Raw genomic sequence first — 22,126 nt, forward strand, 5'->3', positions numbered from 1 at the left:
CTACTTTTATCGCTCCTAAGTTTGATGAGTCCATGCTAGATGAGCTACTGAAGGGAATGCGTGACTTGAAGGTTGCTTTGATCAAGCAGTATTGGACAATCACTGACATTGAATAGTTCCATTGTAGCTGTTATCTCTCTCACTGTCGAGCAACCTTATGATTCTCGAAGAAGCGGGGGAGAAGAAGTGGGGGAAGAAGCGACTCAATGCCTTCTCAAACACCCTCAACACAAGGAGCATCTCCACCTGAAGTACTCATGGAGGAGTCTACAACAGGAAAGAAGAAAGAGCCAACGAAAGGTAAGACAAAAGGCCCAACTTATAAACTACAATCTGATATTGAGGTTGCTACAGATTTAAAGCAAGTCTTGGAGGAAAGGATTTTGAAAAGCAAGATTGAGTTTACTCTGGGAGAAGTTCTTGGCATTGCAAAGCGTGAATTCCATGAGGAGATCATTGACATCATCAAGAGAAAGATGCAAACCCTTGCTGAAGTTTCTCGTCCACAGGTTGAAGGGGAAACCTTAAAGACACAAGGGATGCAACTGCAAAATAAGGAGAATGATGGAGCTGTGGTAGGATGCTACCAATCTTGTGGGAGAGTGAAGCAAGTGTATTTCTCAAATGATGATGAAGAAGTTGAAGATATTCCTAGGAGTTACTATTCACGAAGTCATTGGGCAAGGGCTACTACAGAAACTTTGGTCAAGGTAGGTGATCTTGAAGAGCCATTTGTTGCCTTGATTGACCATGGTTCAGAAATAAACATAATGTCAAAGAGTCTCTACAACAAGTGCAAATGGCCGATGGACACAGATCATGGCTGGATGGTAAAAGTGGCAAAAAATTCATCCGATGAATTGTATGCAGCATGTCCAGGTGTGAAGGTAACAATAGGTGATGTAAAGATTGACCAAAACTTCTTTGTACAGGATACATTTTCATATCATCTCATCCTTGGACAGCCCTACATTGTGGGAGTTCGAATGGAAACAAAGGTAATGTACGATGGTTCAGCATATGCTAGGATACGTAGCAAAGATGGTAAACGTGCTGTCCAATTTCTCACAGTTTGTGTAAACCATGAAAGAAATCGTGACAACCTCAGAGAACATCCTCTACCAAAGGTGAGCAAAGAGTTTCATGATCATAGAGAAATGATGGGTTTTGGCCAAGTACCATTGTAAAGCGGGATTGCAGTGGTACAGAAAGAAAAAGGGTCTCGCCTGATCCAAAAATAGGTGAAGCATTTTCAACGAGCTCCTTGGTAACAAAGAATGGATCAGTATGTTTTACAAAACTTGAAGATTTGAAGAGATGTGAGAAGCAATATGTGAATAATGTACAAATAGGCATGAAAAAGAGTGGGTTGCTAGAGCCTACTGAAAATGTTTTGGGTTTGTGTGAACAAGTTTCTTTTGTAGATACTATGGGTGAGCTTGATGCTATAATGAGGTCTAGTTTGCATCTTGAAAATGAAGTTGTGGAAGTTTGCTCTATGGAAATGTATCAAGTAATAGAAGCCTTTAAAGAAAGCCAAACAGTAGGCCCAGAAGTCCATGTTGAAACTAAATACAAGAGTGTAGCGAAGAAGGTGAAACCAGTAGCTTCACCCTTACCACCCAACAACAGGGAAAAGATTGAACAGGCTTCTTTACAACCAAGTTTGCGGAATCCTAAAAAGATCGGGCAAACCTTCACAAAGGAGTCTTTTCAAGAGTTGCAGATTGGTTGCGAGGAGTTTCTAACACAGGAGGAGACAAAGTGCTTCAAAGAAATGCTTTCAAAGCATGGTAAGGCTTTTGCATTTGAGCCACATGAGATAGGATGTGTTGATCCTTATATTGTAGCTCCTATGGTAATTTTCACAATACCTCATGTGCCTTGGAATCTGCGGCCTATTCCGGTTCCAAAGGCTCATTTGCCAAAGTTAGTAGAGCTATTGAATGAGAAAATCAAAATGGGAATCTTGGAGCCTTCTTGTGCTCCATACTCAAACAGGTGGTTCACAGTTCCAAAGAAGAATGGTTCTCTACGCTTCATCCAAGATATGCAACTAGTGAACAAGGTGACAATTAGAAATGTAGGTACAGGTCCAATTGTGGATGAATTTGCAGAGGCATTTGCAGGGAGGGCAATCTACTCAATGGGGGATCTCTACTCAGGGTATGATCAATTTCAACTTGCAATCGAAAGCAAAGACTTGACAACATTGAGGACACCTTTGGGTTTGGTAAGGATGTGTACCTTGCCACAGGGAGCAACCAACTCGGTTGCACATATGATGAATGGGATGAATAAGGTCTTACGTGACTTTATTTCTCAAATCACAATGCCTTTCATTGATGATTTGCCTATCAAAGGATGTGAAGAAAGTGACAGAGATGAAGCTTTGGATCTCAAGGGATGTCGCAGGTTTGTGGTAAATCACATAAATGATTGTGATAAAATTTTGTCTAGGTTGGAAGAAGTGAATCTTACATTGTCAGGGAAAAAGTCTATGTTTGGTGTCAAAGAAGTGCTCATTGTGGGGCACATGTGCGGGCCATATGGTAGGAAACCTTGTCCATCAAAGGTAGATGCCATCCAAAGAATGAAAGAAACATGCACTAGCATCACTGAGGTTAGAAGGTTTCTGGGAGCATGTGTCTTCTATGTTATTTGGATTCCACATTATGCACATGTAGCTGATCCTCTTTATCAGCTGCTTAGAAAGAATCAAAAGTTTAAATGGACAGAAGCACATGTAAAATCCATGAAAGAGCTAAAGGAGTTACTCCAGTCAGCAACGACTTTGAGAAAGGTAGACTATGAGTGTCAAAGTCCAGTGATTGTGACAGTAGATACCAGTCCTACAGGGATTGGATGGGCAATAGGGCAAGATGACAAAGAAGGACACAGGTATGTGGTAAGATTTGGAGCAAAGGTACTAAGTGCTCGCCAAAGAAACTATCCACAGATAAAGAGAGAGTTATGGGGTATGGTTACAGCCTTGAAAAATGGGAAAGAGTACCTAATTGGTGCATGTGTGGTTGTAGAAACAGATTGTCTACCACTTCTTGGGATGATTACAAGCTGCTCAACACCAGACATTGCTATGTTGCGGTGGATTGCCTACATTAAGTCCTTAAATCCCGAGTTTAAGCACATTGCAGGTAAAGACAATACAGTGACAGATATGCTATCAAGGGCAAGGTATGAAGATGAGTCACAAATGATTGATGAGAGAGATGATATAGGCACAAAATTCTATTCTATCTCTCATGTCAAAGGTAACAATGTCTGCATGACTAATTCACTTGAATTGTTCTTGAAAGATCTTTATGAAGGTGATTGGCTTTCTATTGGAAGGTACTTGAGTACTCTAACAAAACAGGATGATTGGTCTGAACATGAATTCAAGAGGATACACAGGAAAGCATATGGTCACTTTCTGAGGGATGGTTACTTGTGGAAGCATCCTAAACAAAAGGGTGCTACACCACAAAGGGTTATATGTAAAAAAGAGACTCAAGTAAAGATCATGCAAGAGTTTCATGAGAGTCTATGGGCTGGACACAGGGGTGTGTGGGCAACCTTCTCCAAGTTGAAAGAAAAATACTGGTGGAAGGGTATGTATAAAGATGTATCTCAATTTGTAGAGTCATGTGTAACTTGTCAAATGTATTCAAATGTCCGACATCGTGATGGATTGCACCCTACATACCCACTAGCCATGCATTATAAATGGGTTGTGGATCTAGTCACAATGCCTTTAGGACTCTGGCAGATGAGGTACTTGGTTCTTGCACGAGAGGACCTAACTAATCAGGTTGAAGGAAGAGCATTAAGAGCTAAAACCACAGAAGCTGTGTGCAAATTCCTTCTTGATGAGGTGATTTGCCGTTATGGTTGTGTGGGAAAGATCACTGCAGACAGAGGTGAACTAGATGCCGAAGAAGCAAGGGAGTTATTTTCTAGATTAGGAATCAAGCTTTCTCTTACTACAGCTTACAACCCTGAAGGCAATGGAAAGAGTGGAAGAGGGCACCCTCCTATCATCAAAACTTTGGCCAAGGCTTGCGAAGGAAGAGTTGGTGAGTGGCCAAAACTGTTACTATACGCTTTATGGGCTGATCGTACAACACATAGCTCAGTAACTGGATACATGCCTGCGGAGCTAATGTATGGTCAAAAGCCAGTGATGCCGATTGAAGATACAATTCCCACATGGAATGTACTACCTTGGCAAGAGAGGCTTAGCAGGGAAGATCTCCTTGCATTGCGCATAAGGCAACTAGAGAGAAGACCTGGAGACATTGAGGCTGCAAAAGAACGACTCAAAAATGCAAGATTGAAAAACAAGGACTACTTTGATAAGCGACATCGGCTTAGGAGCAAAGCAATTGACAAAGGTGACTGGGTTTTAGTGTATGATAGTAGCCTTGATAACCAACACACAGTCATGCGTAACTTTTCAAAAAGATGGTTTGGACCATATGTTGTAAAATATGTGCATGAAAATGCTACTTATAGCTTGTCTGAACTAGATAGCACAGAAGTAAAGATTCCCATTGCAGGAAAAAGGATCAAAATGTTTAAGAGAAGAGGAGACAATGATCCAGAAAATGTTGATGAGGAAGAAGAGCAAAACACAGGTGAAGATCAAAGTGAAAATGAAGCTCTGGAATCATCCAGTGAAGATGAAAGCAAGGAAGATGTACAAGAGGGCTGATCTTACAAAGAAATAATTTGGCACATACCGGAGGATGTGCAGGTTTAGAGGGGGTGGATGTCGTGCTGTGACATGTACATAGTGGGAACACATGCTACAAGAGTTATCTTGTAACTTTTTAGATACATAATTATATTTCCTATAATGTACATATGCATATGTAAGTATAAAAATAAGCTTTCTATCTCATCTTATTTATCTCAAGGGTAATGTATTCTTACTTTACCATCAAAAAATACTATGGGAAAAGTGTCAATAGCTCCACCTCTTTAACTTGGGGCAAACAGCATTGATTTTTTCTTTCTACCATCTCATTATTATCTCACACCCTATTTAGATCCTATATCTAAAGTAATTTCCAATCTATATATATTCTATGTATTTTTCATATTTTTCTTATATTTCTTTTTAAATAGCTACTAGGAGGGAATCAAATCCTAGTGGGAGACTAGGTGGCATGATTTCAAAGATACACTTATTTTAATGCATTATTGCAAGCATGATTACAAAACTTTTTCAAGGAGCAATGTCATGCTTTCATATGGCATGAGGTGTCCTTTGGAATCAAATGAAAGTTTAGGCTAAGGGGACCACATGAAGACTTTTGCTGCCAAAAATGGACCCTATTTTGATGAATTTTTTACACAAGGTTCCAATCCGAATTGGAAAATGATTTTAAAATGAAAATCGTAGCTAATGAGCTGAAGTTTTTGCCCATATTTTTACTTTTTTATTTGGAGCCATGGTTGAGGAGATATGATCAAAATACTGGACCCCAGTCTGCCCACATCATGCAGGGACAACTCATTTCCAACTTTTCCAATTCCTGTTCACACTGGCTCCTCTCTTCTTGTGTAAACCCTTGGAGGTTCCCTTCACCTATAAAAGGGGACCTCTTCTTCCTTGAAAAGGAACTCAAGCATTCAAGCCATTGATGAGAGGTATTCTCGAGGGAGTGAGTAGTAATGCCTAATTGTACTTAGCCATTAACATAAGCTTGGCCAAGCCTACACTTTCTCCTAGAGGGAGACTAGCCATTCTTGCAACAAGCTAACCTTGGAAGATCAACTCTAATCAAAGAAGGTCTTGCACTTGGTGTATCAATCAAAGTGGAATTATCCACTCTTTTTCTCTCTCCAGTCAATAATGGTGCCGAAGGGTTTCAAGTAAGCTGTGTTCTACATTGATGTTTTCTTGATTTCTTGTTGTTTTCATTTTCATCTCTAATCCAACATATATATATATATATTTATCTAATCTCATCTCCTTAACCAAACCTATCTCTCTCATTCTTAGTAATTCATTCTCTAGGTTCTCTTGCTACAGGTACATCTCTCCCCGCAGTATCCTTATTGCCTACGGGCAAGAATAGGGCTTGGGAGGGAAACTTCTCATCTCTTCACTTCTCTCATATCTACATTTCTTACATACTATCCTAAATGAATAACCCACATGATGATCATTTCTATCGCTTTCACTCTGTACGATCTATTAGAATTAACGTATGGATTAGCCGTAAAATACACTTTCAACAACGTATAGTGTTTCTCTTCGGCCCTGAAAGGCTCAATGAAATACTTCTATCACCGGATCCCATCATACTACCTCTCATAGACTATAATTTTTCTTTTGATGTAAGCGTTGTTATCTTGCTATGAACCAAGAGGATTTGTACACACAATTAATCCCAATCACTAGACAAAATATATATATTATGGTAAGCACAAAACTACAATTCCAAAGAACAATTCGTAGCCTATTTGGTCAGCCAAGATTGAATGCCATTAACTCATCCATTAACCCTTTCATATTACCCATGATACGATATGACCATAGCCTTGATGTTTTCATCTTCGTATTGTTTTGACATTCTCTTTTGCGTTCTTTCTTTGTGTGTGTGAATGCAAGAGAGAAAGAGTGAGTCTTCTTTGATTGCACTTCTTTCCAAACCCTAGTCTTCATGGCATCTATGGTTTAACTCCTTCATATAGTTTTTGTTGAGTTCTCTCACAAACTCTCACAGCCATAAGCCCGGTGCTTTCCTGGCAAGACCGTAAATTTCTCGACATATTTTTGGTGAACCCGACGCGAATCTGCTAGGGTGAGAGTTTGTGGGTAACCATGGGTGATCCTGTTGAGCAACAGGGTATGCATTTTGACCCAGCAACAATGCAAATGTTTCAAGCATTTGCAATGTTCATGCAACAACAACATGCTACTGAAAAAAGGGAGATTTCAGCAACGAAGGCAATACAAGCGGTCGTCAACAGAATGGATCAATTCAATGGCAAAGATGTAACCAAGTACTTACGCGAGTATGTGAAGGAGATGGAGCTGCATCGCGTGTCAGAAGGTGAGATGATTCAAAGCTTTGAGCTAGTTGTTGCTCCAGAAATTAGGGAGCATGTTAGGGCAATTAAAGATGGGCATGGGAGAAATTGGGAAGAACTCAAAGTAGCTTTAAAGGAGGAATATTTCATGGAGGACTCTGAGAGAGTGACAAAAAGGACATTCTTAGAATGGGTAGTCAAGCCAAAGCAAGGACTATCAATAACATAGCTACTTAGGGAATTTGAGCGGCGCTATGCACAACTCACTAGGACAGAAAGGGCCACACTAGATACAGAGAAGACAGATCTTTTCTTACAAGCTGCAGGTAAAGATTTTCAAGAAAATTTGGAGCTTCTTCTTGAAAATAAAGATGCTGAGCAAGGACTAAAGACCAACTGGAATGAAGTTGAAGGTGCTGTTTCACTGCTTGCCAAACGACAAAGAAGAAGGGACAAGATGGTAGTAAACACTACAAGTCCTTCCACCTCAACTTCTGACAAAATGGTAAAGCCTACTTTTATCGCTCCTAAGTTTGATGAGTCCATGCTAGATGAGCTACTGAAGGGAATGCGTGACTTGAAGGTTGCTTTGATCAAGCAGTATTGGACAATCACTGACATTGAATAGTTCCATTGTAGCTGTTATCTCTCTCACTGTCGAGCAACCTTATGATTCTCGAAGAAGCGGGGGAGAAGAAGTGGGGGAAGAAGCGACTCAATGCCTTCTCAAACACCCTCAACACAAGGAGCATCTCCACCTGAAGTACTAATGGAGGAGTCTACAACAGGAAAGAAGAAAGAGCCAACGAAAGGTAAGACAAAAGGCCCAACTTATAAACTACAATCTGATATTGAGGTTGCTACAGATTTAAAGAAAGTCTTGGAGGAAAGGATCTTGAATAGCAAGATTGAGTTTACTCTGGGAGAAGTTCTTGGCATTGCAAAGCGTGAATTCCATGAGGAGATCATTGACATCATCAAGAGAAAGAGGCAAACCCTTGCTGAAGTTTCTCGTCCACAGGTTGAAGGGGAAACCTTAAAGACACAAGGGATGCAACTGCAAAATAAGGAGAATGATGGAGCTGTGGTAGGATGCTACCAATCTAGTGGGAGAGTGAAGCAAGTGTATTTCTCAAATGATGATGAAGAAGTTGAAGATATTCCTAGGAGTTACTATTCACGAAGTCATTGGGCAAGGGCTACTACAGAAACTTTGGTCAAGGTAGGTGATCTTGAAGAGCCATTTGTTGCCTTGATTGACCATGGTTCAGAAATAAACATAATGTCAAAGAGTCTCTACAACAAGTGCAAATGGCCGATGGACACAGATCATGGCTGGATGGTAAAAGTGGCAAACAATTCATCCGATGAATTGTATGCAGCATGTCCAGGTGTGAAGGTAACAATAGGTGATGTAAAGATTGACCAAAACTTCTTTGTACAGGATACATTTTCATATCATCTCATCCTTGGACAGCCCTACATTGTGGGAGTTCGAATGGAAACAAAGGTAATGGACGATGGTTCAGCATATGCTAGGATACGTAGCAAAGATGGTAAACGTGTTGTCCAATTTCTCACAGTTTGTGTAAACCATGAAAGAAATCATGACAACCTCAGAGAACATCCTCTACCAAAGGTTAGCAAAGAGTTTCATGATCATAGAGAAATGATGGGTTTTGGCCAAGTACCATTGTAAAGCGGGATTGCAGAGGTACAGAAAGAAAACGGGTCTCGCCTGATCCAAAAATAGGTGAAGCATTTTCAACGAGCTCCTTGGTAACAAAGAATGGATCAGTATGTTTTACAAAACTTGAAGATTTGAAGAGATGTGAGAAGCAATATGTGAATAATGTACAAATAGGCATGAAAAAGAGTGGGTTGCTAGAGCCTACTGAAAATGTTTTGGGTTTGTGTGAACAAGTTTCTTTTGTAGATACTATGGGTGAGCTTGATGCTATAATGAGGTCTAGTTTGCATCTTGAAAATGAAGTTGTGGAAGTTTGCTCTATGGAAATGTATCAAGTAATAGAAGCCTTTAAAGAAAGCCAAACAGTAGGCCCAGAAGTCCATGTTGAAACTAAATACAAGAGTGTAGCGAAGAAGGTGAAACCAGTAGCTTCACCCTTACCACCCAACAACAGGGAAAAGATTGAACAGGCTTCTTTACAACCAAGTTTGCGGAATCCTAAAAAGATCGGGCATACCTTCACAAAGGAGTCTTTTCAAGAGTTGCAGATTGGTTGCGAGGAGTTTCTAACACAGGAGGAGACAAAGTGCTTCAAAGAAATGCTTTCAAAGCATGGTAAGGCTTTTGCATTTGAGCCACATGAGATAGGATGTGTTGATCCTTATATTGTAGCTCCTATGGTAATTTTCACAATACCTCATGTGCCTTGGAATCTGCGGCCTATTCCGGTTCCAAAGGCTCATTTGCCAAAGTTAGTAGAGCTACTGAATGAGAAAATCAAAATGGGAATCTTGGAGCCTTCTTGTGCTCCATACTCAAACAGGTGGTTCACAGTTCCAAAGAAGAATGGTTCTCTACGCTTCATCCAAGATATGCAACCAGTGAACAAGGTGACAATTAGAAATGTAGGTACAGGTCCAATTGTGGATGAATTTGCAGAGGCATTTGCAGGGAGGGCAATCTACTCAATGGGGGATCTCTACTCAGGGTATGATCAATTTCAACTTGCAATCGAAAGCAGAGACTTGACAACCATGAGGACACCTTTGGGTTTGGTAAGGATGTGTACCTTGCCACAGGGAGCAACCAACTCGGTTGCACATATGATGAATGGGATGAATAAGGTCTTACGTGACTTTATTCCTCAAATCACAATGCCTTTCATTGATGATTTGCCTATCAAAGGATGTGAAGAAAGTGACAGAGATGAAGCTTTGGATATCAAGGGATGTCGCAGGTTTGTGGTAAATCACATAAATGGTTGTGATAAAATTTTGTCTAGGTTGGAAGAAGTGAATGTTACATTGTCAGGGAAAAAGTCTATGTTTGGTGTCAAAGAAGTGGTCATTGTGGGGCACATGTGCGGGCCATATGGTAGGAAACCTTGTCCATCAAAGGTAGACGCCATCCAAAGAATGAAAGAAACATGCACTAGCATCACTGAGGTTAGAAGGTTTCTGGGAGCATGTGTCTTCTATGTTATTTGGATTCCACATTCTGCACATGTAGCTGATCCTCTTTATCAGCTGCTTAGAAAGAATCAAAAGTTTAAATGGACAGAAGCACATGTAAAATCCATGAAAAAGCTAAAGGAGTTACTCCAGTCAGCAATGACTTTGAGAAAGGTAGACTATGAGTGTCAAAGTCCAGTGATTGTGACAGTAGATACCAGTCCTACAGGGATTGGATGGGCAATAGGGCAAGATGACAAAGAAGGACACAGGTATGTGGTAAGATTTGGAGCAAAGGTACTAAGTGCTCGCCAAAGAAACTATCCACAGATAAAGAGAGAGTTATGGGGTATGGTTACAACCTTGAAAAATGGGAAAGAGTACCTAATTGGTGCATGTGTGGTTGTAGAAACAGATTGTCTACCACTTCTTGGGATGATTACAAGCTACTCAACACCAGACATTGCTATGTTGCGGTGGATTGCCTACATTAAGTCCTTAAATCCCGAGTTTAAGCACATTGCAGGTAAAGACAATACAGTGACAGATATGCTATCAAGGGCAAGGTATGAAGATGAGTCACAAATGATTGATGAGGGAGATGATGTAGGCACAAAATTCTATTCTATCTCTCATGTCAAAGGTAACAATGTCTGCATGACTAATTCACTTGAATTGTTCTTGAAAGATCTTTATGAAGGTGATTGGCTTTCTATTGGAAGGTACTTGAGTACTCTAACAAAACAGGATGATTGGTCTGAACATGAATTCAAGAGGATACGCAGGAAAGCATATGGTCACTTTCTGAGGGATGGTTACTTGTGGAAGCATCCTAAACAAAAGGGTGCTACACCACAAAGGGTTATATGTAAAAAAGAGACTCAAGTAAAGCTCATGCAAGAGTTTCATGAGAGTCTATGGGCTGGACACAGGGGTGTGTGGGCAACCTTCTCCAAGTTGAAAGAAAAATACTGGTGGAAGGGTATGTGTAAAGATGTATCTCAATTTGTAGAGTCATGTGTAACTTGTCAAATGTATTCAAATGTCCGACATCGTGATGGATTGCACCCTACATACCCACTAGCCATGCATTATAAATGGGTTGTGGATCTAGTCACAATGCCTTTAGGACTCTGGCAGATGAGGTACTTGGTTCTTACACGAGAGGACCTAACTAATCAGGTTGAAGGAAGAGCATTAAGAGCTAAAACCACAGAAGCTGTGTGCAAATTCCTTCTTGATGAGGTGATTTGCCGTTATGGTTGTGTGGGAAAGATCACTGCAGACAGAGGTGAACTAGATGCCGAAGAAGCAAGGGAGTTATTTTCTAGATTAGGAATCAAGCTTTCTCTTACTACAGCTTACAACCCTGAAGGCAATGGAAAGAGTGGAAGAGGGCACCCTCCTATCATCAAAGCTTTGGCCAAGGCTTGCGAAGGAAGAGTTGAAGCCCGATTAACAATCCAAAAAGGTCGGCATGATCCACAGCTCGAGCTTTACAAGAGTAACCCACCAAACCCATTTTTGGCCACCTGTCCGTACCTGCCCTGCTCGTCGGGGATCTGCTAAACCTTCTAACTTTGCACTGCAATACCTTGAGCACTGGGGCTCTGTTTGATGAGCCGTCTGGACCGGCTTCTAGAGCATCTTGAATACCACATTTTGGGGCACATTCCTTGCATCTTGGACACCTTGACTTGTCATCCCAATTAGCCACTTCGGAGGCTCCCCCTTGGCCTAAAAAACCATCTTAAGCATACATTTCGGCTACCACTTGCCTGCCCAGGGCCTTCATACCTGCTTTAGCTCTTTGCCATGTGCCTGCTAGCACCTTTTGCACTTCATAGCACACTTCCAAACGCGGACCAACTTTGACTGCACCATCATTGCCCACCCCCTAGTTGAACATTTATGTTCAACCACACACGTGTTTATTGCCTAAAAAAACTACAACACCAAACTGGCAACCGAAAGCACTTCAAAACCACAACCATATATACAAAAACTATCTTTTGTTACCTGTCACACTTTCTCAAGCGGGTTGCCCAACCCCCCTGCATTACCTGCCATCATCCGCCTGGATCAAACACCTGGCATTGATCCTGTCCATCCACCTGTAACATGCTCACACAGTGCCGCACCAAGGCATCTAGCCAACCATCCACATAAGTTGTCCTCGGCATGCTTCCACTGCTCCCAACATGCATTGACATATTGTCCACTTCCAAAAAAACACCACCAAAAGCACTAATGTCACTCTCCGAGTGCACATCATCATTCACATTGAACATACCGTGCCCTCCCTCCCAACCATATAAAGTGAGATCCTCCTCAAGAAAATCATTTACCTGCTCGACACAACCCACTGCACAGTTGCGTTTATCAGCATCCCTTCAACCACCATATGCAAACTTCCTTTGACAGCTCGAAAAAGTCCACACCCTTGGACTTTTCTTCATGCTCAAAAGGATCGCTCTGCTTAGCGGGAAACTCTTTCAACATAGGCACCCCGGTCACCATCACTTCCATACTCACCTCCATACCTGCCTCTGTCGGCACCGCTATAGCAACAACTTTTTCTCTCCAAAAGAAACCTCCACCTGTAGAAGGACAAACCCTCGTATCACATGCATTCTCGTCAAAGCTTTCCCAGCAAGCACCTGCGTCTCTTCATCCATCTCACCCACCAGGTCATCAAACCCCCAATCAACTTCATCTTCAATGCATTCCTAACCAAAAGAACATGTATCCAAGGCACTACCTGTGCAATCCATAGGCAATTGCAGTTGCTCTTCCCTTTGATAAGTATGCGATGCCTCTTTCTTGCCATCTTCTTCAACATGTTCTTCTTCCTTAGCCACAATAACTCTCTCATTCTTGGGAAACTCATGTACCTGTTGTACAATCAAGGCACGTTCCACAACTACCCTGATGAGTATCGTCATTAGCATGGTGCCACATAGCACCCTCACCTGCATGTCTTTATTCCCAAGCTCCGATGCTATCACTTGCTCATCCTTTATAGTGGCAACCACCACATCCTTATGCACATAACAAGGTAACTTTACCTCTACTAGCATCGACTCTTCGGATCTGTCTCCCAGCTTGTATCTCTATCCTCCTCTCTTGTTTCCCAAAAGTTTGAGCTTGTAGCTTCATCCTCTTCACCATAGGCCGATTCGATATCACCGTCATCATCCGCTAGCTGCTCCATAAAAGCTGGACCATCGTTGTGCCCACTTTTGTCATCCAACCCCAAGCTCTTGGCACTGCCACTTGGCCACGATCTGTTACCCTTTCATACAAGCACTCCACGAGAACAGGCTCCACCTCTTCAAGTTTTATTGGACACTTGGCATCTGCTAACTCCTCTACACACAGGCTCTCTTCAATAAAAGGCTCATCTTCGCTGACAAGCTACTCCACCATCGGAATGGACGCTTCACCACAGGTAATTCCCAAGGAACATAGTCAATCATAGGCCTTACCCTAACAGGATCCACACTTCACATCACTGGCACCATCCTCGATGAGCCCATAGAACAAATTGTTGCTTCAACATGCACACAATCTGCAAGCTTTAACAAGCCTAACTCCAGCTTTCTTTTCATTTTCCTGCTCTTCACCCGCGCAACTCTGACTGCCTCGACATAAGTCTTTGGCTCTTCATCATCCACCTTATCTCGAACGCGAGGACACAGGCAAGCTAGGAATTTCTCTAGCTTGAAACCATCCGCATTGATCACTCCGGTGATAGCCACTGAATCCTTCCAGCTTGCTTCAAACTTTTTGACAAAAGCATCAAAATTTTCACTTACTTCTTGCCGCAGCCCTTTGATCTTTGCATCCACTTCAGCAGCTGACACCACTTTGCAAAACTTGTAGATAAACTGCACTCGAAAACTAACCCAGTCCTGCTTATCCGCAGCTTCTAGACCATCAAACCAGGCTTTTGCTTTACCTCGCAGCACCAATGGAATTGTCTCCAGCTTTTCTTCATCACTCCACATTTGCAATGAGAGCATAAATAACTCAAAATCTGCCAGCCACTCATCCGCATCTTCTTCACCATCGAAAATCGGGCCAACACTCAGCCACATTTTTGCTTATAAACACATCACCAGGGAGCAATCAGTGTGCTCCTCCGTGGGGGCACCAGAAGATGGAGAGGGGGAATGGGGAACACACCCGACATACACGCAATGGCCCCTATATAGCTCAGGGTATTCACAGCACCCCTGTCCTCTCAAAAAACACCTTCACAAAAGACAACTCGCACTAGTAGGGCTTCGCCTGCACTTCGCCCAGTGCACAAATCCTTTGCTCAATCATCAAACAGTGATCACACCAATCTTGTCAGCTTCCAGCTCTTCCATAACTCAACACCTCTCTCTCTTTCTCTCACACACATAGGGGGCCCGGGGGGACGCACACGCTCACACACACCGGCACCACACACCTTGGAGACGAGCAAAGAAAAAAAGGGGGAAGGGAGGGAGAGACGATGCCAAAAATTGGCAATGCAACACCATGTACAACATCCATATGGTCTACTCTTCGCCGCACCATGACCATCACCATTTCATACAGAGGGACACACACATCCCTCGTCACTCAAATCCGTCGGCACACCCTTCCACAAAAAATCCAACTCTGGCTTCACTCCTACAACAGCTTTTCCTCTTGGTAGCCTTTGCTGGCTGCCCCTCCTGCAAATCCCTTGCTCTTTCGAGCTGCTTCATGAACCACGCATCCCAACTTCGACCGCCGAGCGCACGAAGCCTCTTTTTTTCTTTTCCCTTCTCCTCTTCTTACCCTCAAGCCCAAGGAAAAGAAAACCCTTGTTCTCCTTGAAAAAAACATCTCTCTCCCACATCTTTTCCCTTTTTCTTCTTTTCTCCAAACTTGCTTCAAAAGGTTTTCTTGAGTAGTAGCCCCAGACGCTATTGCCCCTTCTAAAGCCCACAAACCTTTTTTTTTAACTTAGTTGTTGTGGCTCACCCCTTTCTTTTTTCCAACTCCAGCCACCATTATCTTTTACATTTAAAACAAAGAAAGCTCAAGCATTCCATTCACACACGGTCGGTGCTCCACTTGCTCGGGTTCGCCCAACAATCCTCTCATCCTTGGAGAGCTTTTTTGCATTCGGAACACTTCCCATTCTTTCACCGCAAGTCGCCCATTGGAAAAAAATCAAGTTCGCCCCCTTCTGCGGTGATTGTCTATCAAATTGAAGTGGGTGCATCTCGATGCCCCTGACTCCGATCAGCAAACCAAAAATTTCGACTGACTCCCCACCTTGCATACAATTTTCTAGAATCTTGACGAGCTCAAAAAAAACTTTTGTCGGCATACTTACCAACGCGGCCCGATGAGCACATACCTGATCCCCTGCAAATATTCCATAGGCCATTACTTGCCCGTCTGAAGCCAAATTAACAATCCAAAAAGGTCGACATGATCCACAGCTTGAGCTTTACAAGCGTAACCCACTGAACCATTTTTGGCCACCTGTCCGTACCTACCTTGCTTGGCTTTGCTTTTGCTTTGGAAGCAAGGGAATCTTTGGTGTCGGATATCTGCTAAACCTTCTAACTTTGCACTGCAATACCTTGAGCACCGGGGCTCCGTTTGATGAGCAGTCTGGACCAGATTCTAGAGCATCTCAAATATCACACTTTGGGGCACATTCCCCGCATCTTGGACACCTTGACTTGTCGTCCCAATTAGCCCACTTCGGAGGGGTCCCCTTGGCCTAAAAAACCATCTTAAGCATACATTTCGGCTACCACTTGCCTGCCCAAGGCCTTCATACCTGCTTTAGCTCTTTGCCATGCGCCTGCTAACACCTTTTGGACTTCATAGCACACTTCCCAACGGGGGTCAACTTTGACTGCACCAATGCCGATAATACCGATGAACACAGTTGGCTTTGTAAATTTATCTATTCTTTTTGTCTATTTGTCGAAGTATTGTTTCATGGTGATGATCTACTATTAAATCTATTATTCAATGCAATTTCACTTGTATACAATAGTTTTGCCATGGATAAAGGTAATGTATTTTACTTGCCCTATGGCACCACTATACCAATTTGTATCAAAGTGTCTCGTCAAATTGGTCACTGGTATAGCCTTATCTTTGTCAACTTTTTTATTAAAAAAAGTTATTTTTGTCTACTATAATGACGTATTTTTATGTATGTATGTACCCGTTGTTTAATCTCTAGTCCCATTGTAAGGTTCAATAGTTTGTGAAATCAAACTATTGTTAGATGGTCATTCCTAAACAAACAAACACACACACACACACACACACACACACACACACACAAAAGCAAGCATTGAGTTTTAGAGGAAGCTTTTCCTTGCACAGGTTCCTAGCTTTCTATAAGCAAGAGATAACAAAAATCAAACTATTGTTATATATTCATTCTTTAAATAAAAAAAAAAACACACACACACACACACACACACACAAAAGTATCGAGTTTTAGAGGAAGCTTTTCCTTGCACAGGTTCCTAGCTTTCTATAAGCAAGAAATAACGGGGCACATTGTAGCTGTCACTTTGCATGCACTTAACACACATCTTGCACTTACTTGCACATATCAAAGTTCTAATGATATCTACTCACCCAGTTTATTTCTTACCCCACACAAACACACACACACACACATACATACAAGTTTATTTCTTACCCCACACAAAAACACACACACACATACATACAAGTACCGAGTTTTAGATTAAAGCATGGTTTGGCCAATGTGAAGTGAGTGTAGACTCCCATTATAAACTTTGGATGAGAGTTTAAAGGCCATTTTATCCTACCTCACTTGTAGAAAACTTCCTATTTTTAACTACAGAAATGGAATTTTGCTGTAGCAAACTAGGAAATAAGGCGGGCATTAGCCTAACAAGTTCCATGGGGCCTCATAATTGCAAGTGAGGTTCGGATACCTACAACCAAATAACAAAAGCCGGAAAGAAATCCGCTAGTTGGAGATTACAAGGGCGGCATCAGATTGGTGGAGCTTGCTTCCGAGTTGGAGCTCATTTGGAGTGTCTACACTCAATTGTTTAAAGGTGAGGGCTACCCTCAATTAGTAGGATTTTATACCATTTCTTGTTTTTTTGTGTGCTTTTCTTTATTGCATCAGTGGTGTAGGTTTCAATACACTATGAGTAAAGGTATGGCAAAGGGGAAGGAGAAGCAAGCCTTGCCAGAGGTGTAGATAGTGGCAACATTCTAGGTGGGTGGCCTTATCTGACATGTTGATGAAAAAATTACTCTTTGTTTACGGGTTGGTATACTGTGGGTATTCCATAGTTTGTTTCCTAATAAAGTATGAGACAATCGTTGCATATATAATCTCACATCTAACAATGTAATCCCAAGTTTGTTCTTGCCTACTTTAACATGGAATCTACACGGGCTTGTTTGTATTGTAAACTGTTTCATTATACATTTTACGGGTGTACATATTTCATAGAATGCATGATGTATGGCTTGATCTTATTTTGTTCTTTTCCCAGGGATTTTGAGAGAGATTTGGTTTACATGTTATAAATGTGAACATGGCTTGCTTGATTGGGTAGAGATGATTTAGTTTTGGATGTACAAGCTTGGCTATAAGGTATGGTTTTGTTGTATACGGTTGACTATGACAAATCTACTTCCAGGTTGATTTTCTGACATGGGTAAAAGTATGGCTGCTGGGAAATATATTGATTATTATTGTGCAATAAAACGAAGGGAAAAATACATTGCAGTTCTCAGAACTTTGTACTTGCTTGTTTGATTTGATTGTTGAATTCTCGGCAAGCTATGTTGATTGGCCTGGAGACTAGTTCAGATACGATGAATCTAGATTAGGTTTTGAAATACTAATTTTACTGACCTAATAAGCTAACTGTTGGTTTTGGAATTTAGAATACTGAGTTATACTGCTGGTCTTTTTTGTGCAATATGTGGAAATATGTCTTCAATTCCACCACCCAGATTGGTATTCACTTAGCTTAAAAGAAGTGGCTTCGAGTGTGTTGGGATCTGCAAAACCTTAATGGAAATGTGGCTTGGGTAAGGTGGTGTATCTTTGACGGTTTCATGTTGTCCTTATGGCTAAGGACACCCTGTCTAACTGTTTTCTAAGATAACATACAAACGATACCATTTCACCATTGATAGTAGGGTCTCAGAGTCAGATGTGGCTTATCATGTGTTACTGGGGTGTATAAAAACAATAATGCTGAATGATACAAGGCTGTTACTTACAATGGGTTAACGAAAATTTAATTTAACCTTTGAGGGAATAAAACTTCATCAAGATGATATAGGGCTCAATATGAAGTTAGTGTAACTCTGATATGATTTCACTTGCTCTAAACTGGGTTAGGATTTGAACTTCATTTGGCATAATAGGATAAGAAGGTCTCTGCACACAAGCTGGGCACACTATTGTGATGTTTTTTGGTCAATATAGAAAGATGCAACTATTCTTTGAAAAATACTAATCTTACCTAAACTAAATGATTAACCTTTATTCTATTGATGTCAAGAAGTACCAAAATATTGGTTGACTGCTCGCATACGTATTGTATACAATCTAATAAAGAGGGCTCAAATCGAGGTATAACTTAGAGATGCAAGGGTTGGCTATGTGGCCTTCTTTGCATCAAAGAACATGGAAAATAATAGAAAATGACCCTACCTTAAAGGGCATATCCCAAGCCTGTTTTATTGATTTTGTTGAACGAACGTGAGGAGTAATAGTGCGCTTCACAAACAATGCAATCAATGCATGAGCACGTGCAACTTTTACATCCCAACAAGCTTGCTCAGCTATAGGCAAAACAGCTCTGGCAATAGCAATCTTGCCACCAAAACCTGCAACATCTTCAACATCGCCTACATCCTCAGAACCACGATGTACATCAATGCTTGACACAATATTCCAAATGCCCTTTGACACAAGGACATGTTGCATCATGTAAGCCCACATAGGGTAATAGTCCCCATCCAATTTGTCCTCAGTAGCAAACATCTTGAACACATCAGTGTTGTTGTCAGCCATGGTGAATGCCTGCACCTGATGTGAAGACTACCTGAAAAGAGGAGAAACAAAGAAAAAATAACACGTGCTATATAGCACAAATTGTAGAAGATTGTAAGGGACTTGTTATGCTAAAAAATGACATTGGCAAAAATTCTGTACAAAATGACAAAATAACCTATGCAGTATTGCCTGTAGTGGAAATGGAGGTCGAAATGAGCCCGAATCGAGAATTCGAGCACACCAAGCTCCTCGAATTGTCCCGAAATAATTTTCGACCTACTAACTCTCGCCAAAGATCACAAAAATTAGAGAAAGTGAGAAGGCGTGTGTGTTGGAGCTGCTAGCGACTAAGCCCACGAGGTCGCACTCTTCTCCAATACAAATTGTTGGAATTAGGGTTGCAAGAAAACATACATAGCTTGGATAAGATGAAGGAAGCTCAAGGCACACTACAAAGAGTATATTACCTAGTGTGCAATGGAAAGATAAGGTAGCCCTAGAGTGATGGGCGTATATACAATGCACCGGGGGAAAAACCTCCTAGTGACGAAAAAAATGCTTGGGGGGTGCACTATGTAATATGTTAATGTATAATGTGAGTTTGAAAGGAGGGGTTTTGTAAAAGTTTTAAGCAATTTAACAGAGATACATTAAAATAAGAGGGAGGGGGGGGGGGGGATCCTAAAATAAGGGGTCATTTTATTCATTCAGACTTATTAAAGAGGGTTTTTTTAATTACCCCGCGAACACACGTTATATAGGGGGGTAATGAATGGTGAACCCCCCGAGAAAAAATGTCCGATGGTCCTAACTGTATTCACACACATCACTACCACATGTATTTGGTAACAATGCATTATATAACGTTTCAAAGATCTTGAATTTCACAAGAGATTACTAGACTTTGAGTGTGAGGCAATCTTTAAAGGTTCGTCAATTCTCAATATAGCTTCAATTAATGACTAGATCTCTCTCTTAGCCTCCTCTAGATAAGACCCATACAACCTTATCGCCCTTTTTGACAAATTTCTTATTATATAAATTTGTCCACACACTCAGGATAATGTTGATCTTGATTTTTGTTTTTCTTCTTTACCTATTATCGTTAATAAATTGTATTTATCAACAATATTCTTGTCTTGCCCTCAAAAATAAAACAAGCTGAAAATATTATTAATCCTTTGCTTGACCTTGACCTTTTAGATCCCCAACAGCAAGAAGCCTTCTCACTCCTCACAAGTGTCCCTTCTACTTCCAAACCTGAGAAATCTATCTCACACCTTTTTTTTGAATTGGGATGCTTGAGTGTGTAATGGACAATGTTCCACTCACCTAATATATAGCCAATTATAAAGAGATCATTCTGAAGTTGGAGGGTATAATCGAGTTTCACAAGGTCCAAGGTTTTATCCATTGAGTATCTGGCCAAGGTTAAATCCCACCACCCAAAGTTGTTAATTGGAGCTATTTGTCATGCACAAATACATGATGATATTGTATGTCAGAAATATGCAAAAAGTAAGAACAATACGTAGGCACCATCTTTTGCACAGTCACTTGCATTTGGTAAGAAAAGAAAGTCATTCACTATAACAAAGAATCCAAAGGGCCTCAAGGACCGCTCTCAAACAAAGAGCTTGAGGAGCCAAGGAAGAGAAGCTCTACTAAAATTGTCTTGGAAAACATGAAAAGGGGGATTGTCTGCAAGGAAAATCCCAAGATGGCAAAGAAAATGATAAGGGGAAAGGCAAGGCCTTAAACATGGTGCAATCATTTCCCTTAGATTTTTTTTCTAAGTTAAGTAGTCTAAGAAGCTTAACTTACCATAGATACCAAACCTACACTACTATGTCATGTCTTATATGAATGGGCTTGACAAGGAGGTGTGGGATACAAAGGTTAAGAATCTCCCTATGGAAATTTGAGGACATTTGATGCATCTTGACTTCCAAGTGATGAACATGAGTTGTAGGCTGATGTGGTCCTCAATAGAGCATGATTACTTAGTTTAGGTCCTTCTTTAGGTAGGAGCTATGGTCATAATTCTATGTAGTTCTTTGCCAATGGATGACGTGTTTTTTCTTGGAGAATAAGATGTACCTCAGTACCGTTGATTTGTTATGTGGAATTTTCAAAGCTATACACAGCAATGATGAAATAAAAGAACTCTTTTTGTGTTGTATGTTGCCTCATGCTTTGTTGGATTTTTGTGTAGTACTGATGACAATGTGTTTATTAATGAACACACTAAGTATCGTGCCTTTGTGCACACATAAACAACAACTCTAGTGACTATTACATGAATATAAGGATGTCTTCCTACAAGATTTGCCTCCAAGGTTACCACAAGAACATGCAGTGCAACATTGCATTGATCTGGTACTTTGGTAGGAAACCTAAGACTCCTTATAGGCTAAGCTATACAAAAGTCATGGAGATAGAGCAACTGTCAACCAACTACTCAAGCCGTGGTATCATTACACTTAGTTCCTTGCCATGGGCATCATCAATTTTATTGTTCAAGGAAAATGATGGCTCTATGCGCATGTGTGTAGATTATTGTGCCTTGAAGAAAGTAGCCATAAAAGACAAGTATCCTCTCCCAGGGTTGGATGAGTTGTCCAATTAGCTTAAGTGAGCTAAGTGTTTTTCTAAGACAAATTTACACTCTGAATATCACCAAATATGCATACGATTGGCCAATATTCCAAAGACAGCCTTTCATACAAGATTTGGCCATTAGAAGTTTCTAGTTATTCCTTTTGGTTTAATTGACTTGCCAATCACCTTCATGATTATGATGGATGACATGACACGACCATATGCAGGAAAATTTGTCATTTTTTCTTGAATGACATTTAGTCTACATTACTAGTGAAGACG

Source organism: Adiantum capillus-veneris, chromosome 15 (genome assembly GCF_014529385.1).
Source record: "Adiantum capillus-veneris isolate H3 chromosome 15, ASM1452938v2, whole genome shotgun sequence".
NCBI lineage: Eukaryota > Viridiplantae > Streptophyta > Polypodiopsida > Polypodiales > Pteridaceae > Adiantum > Adiantum capillus-veneris.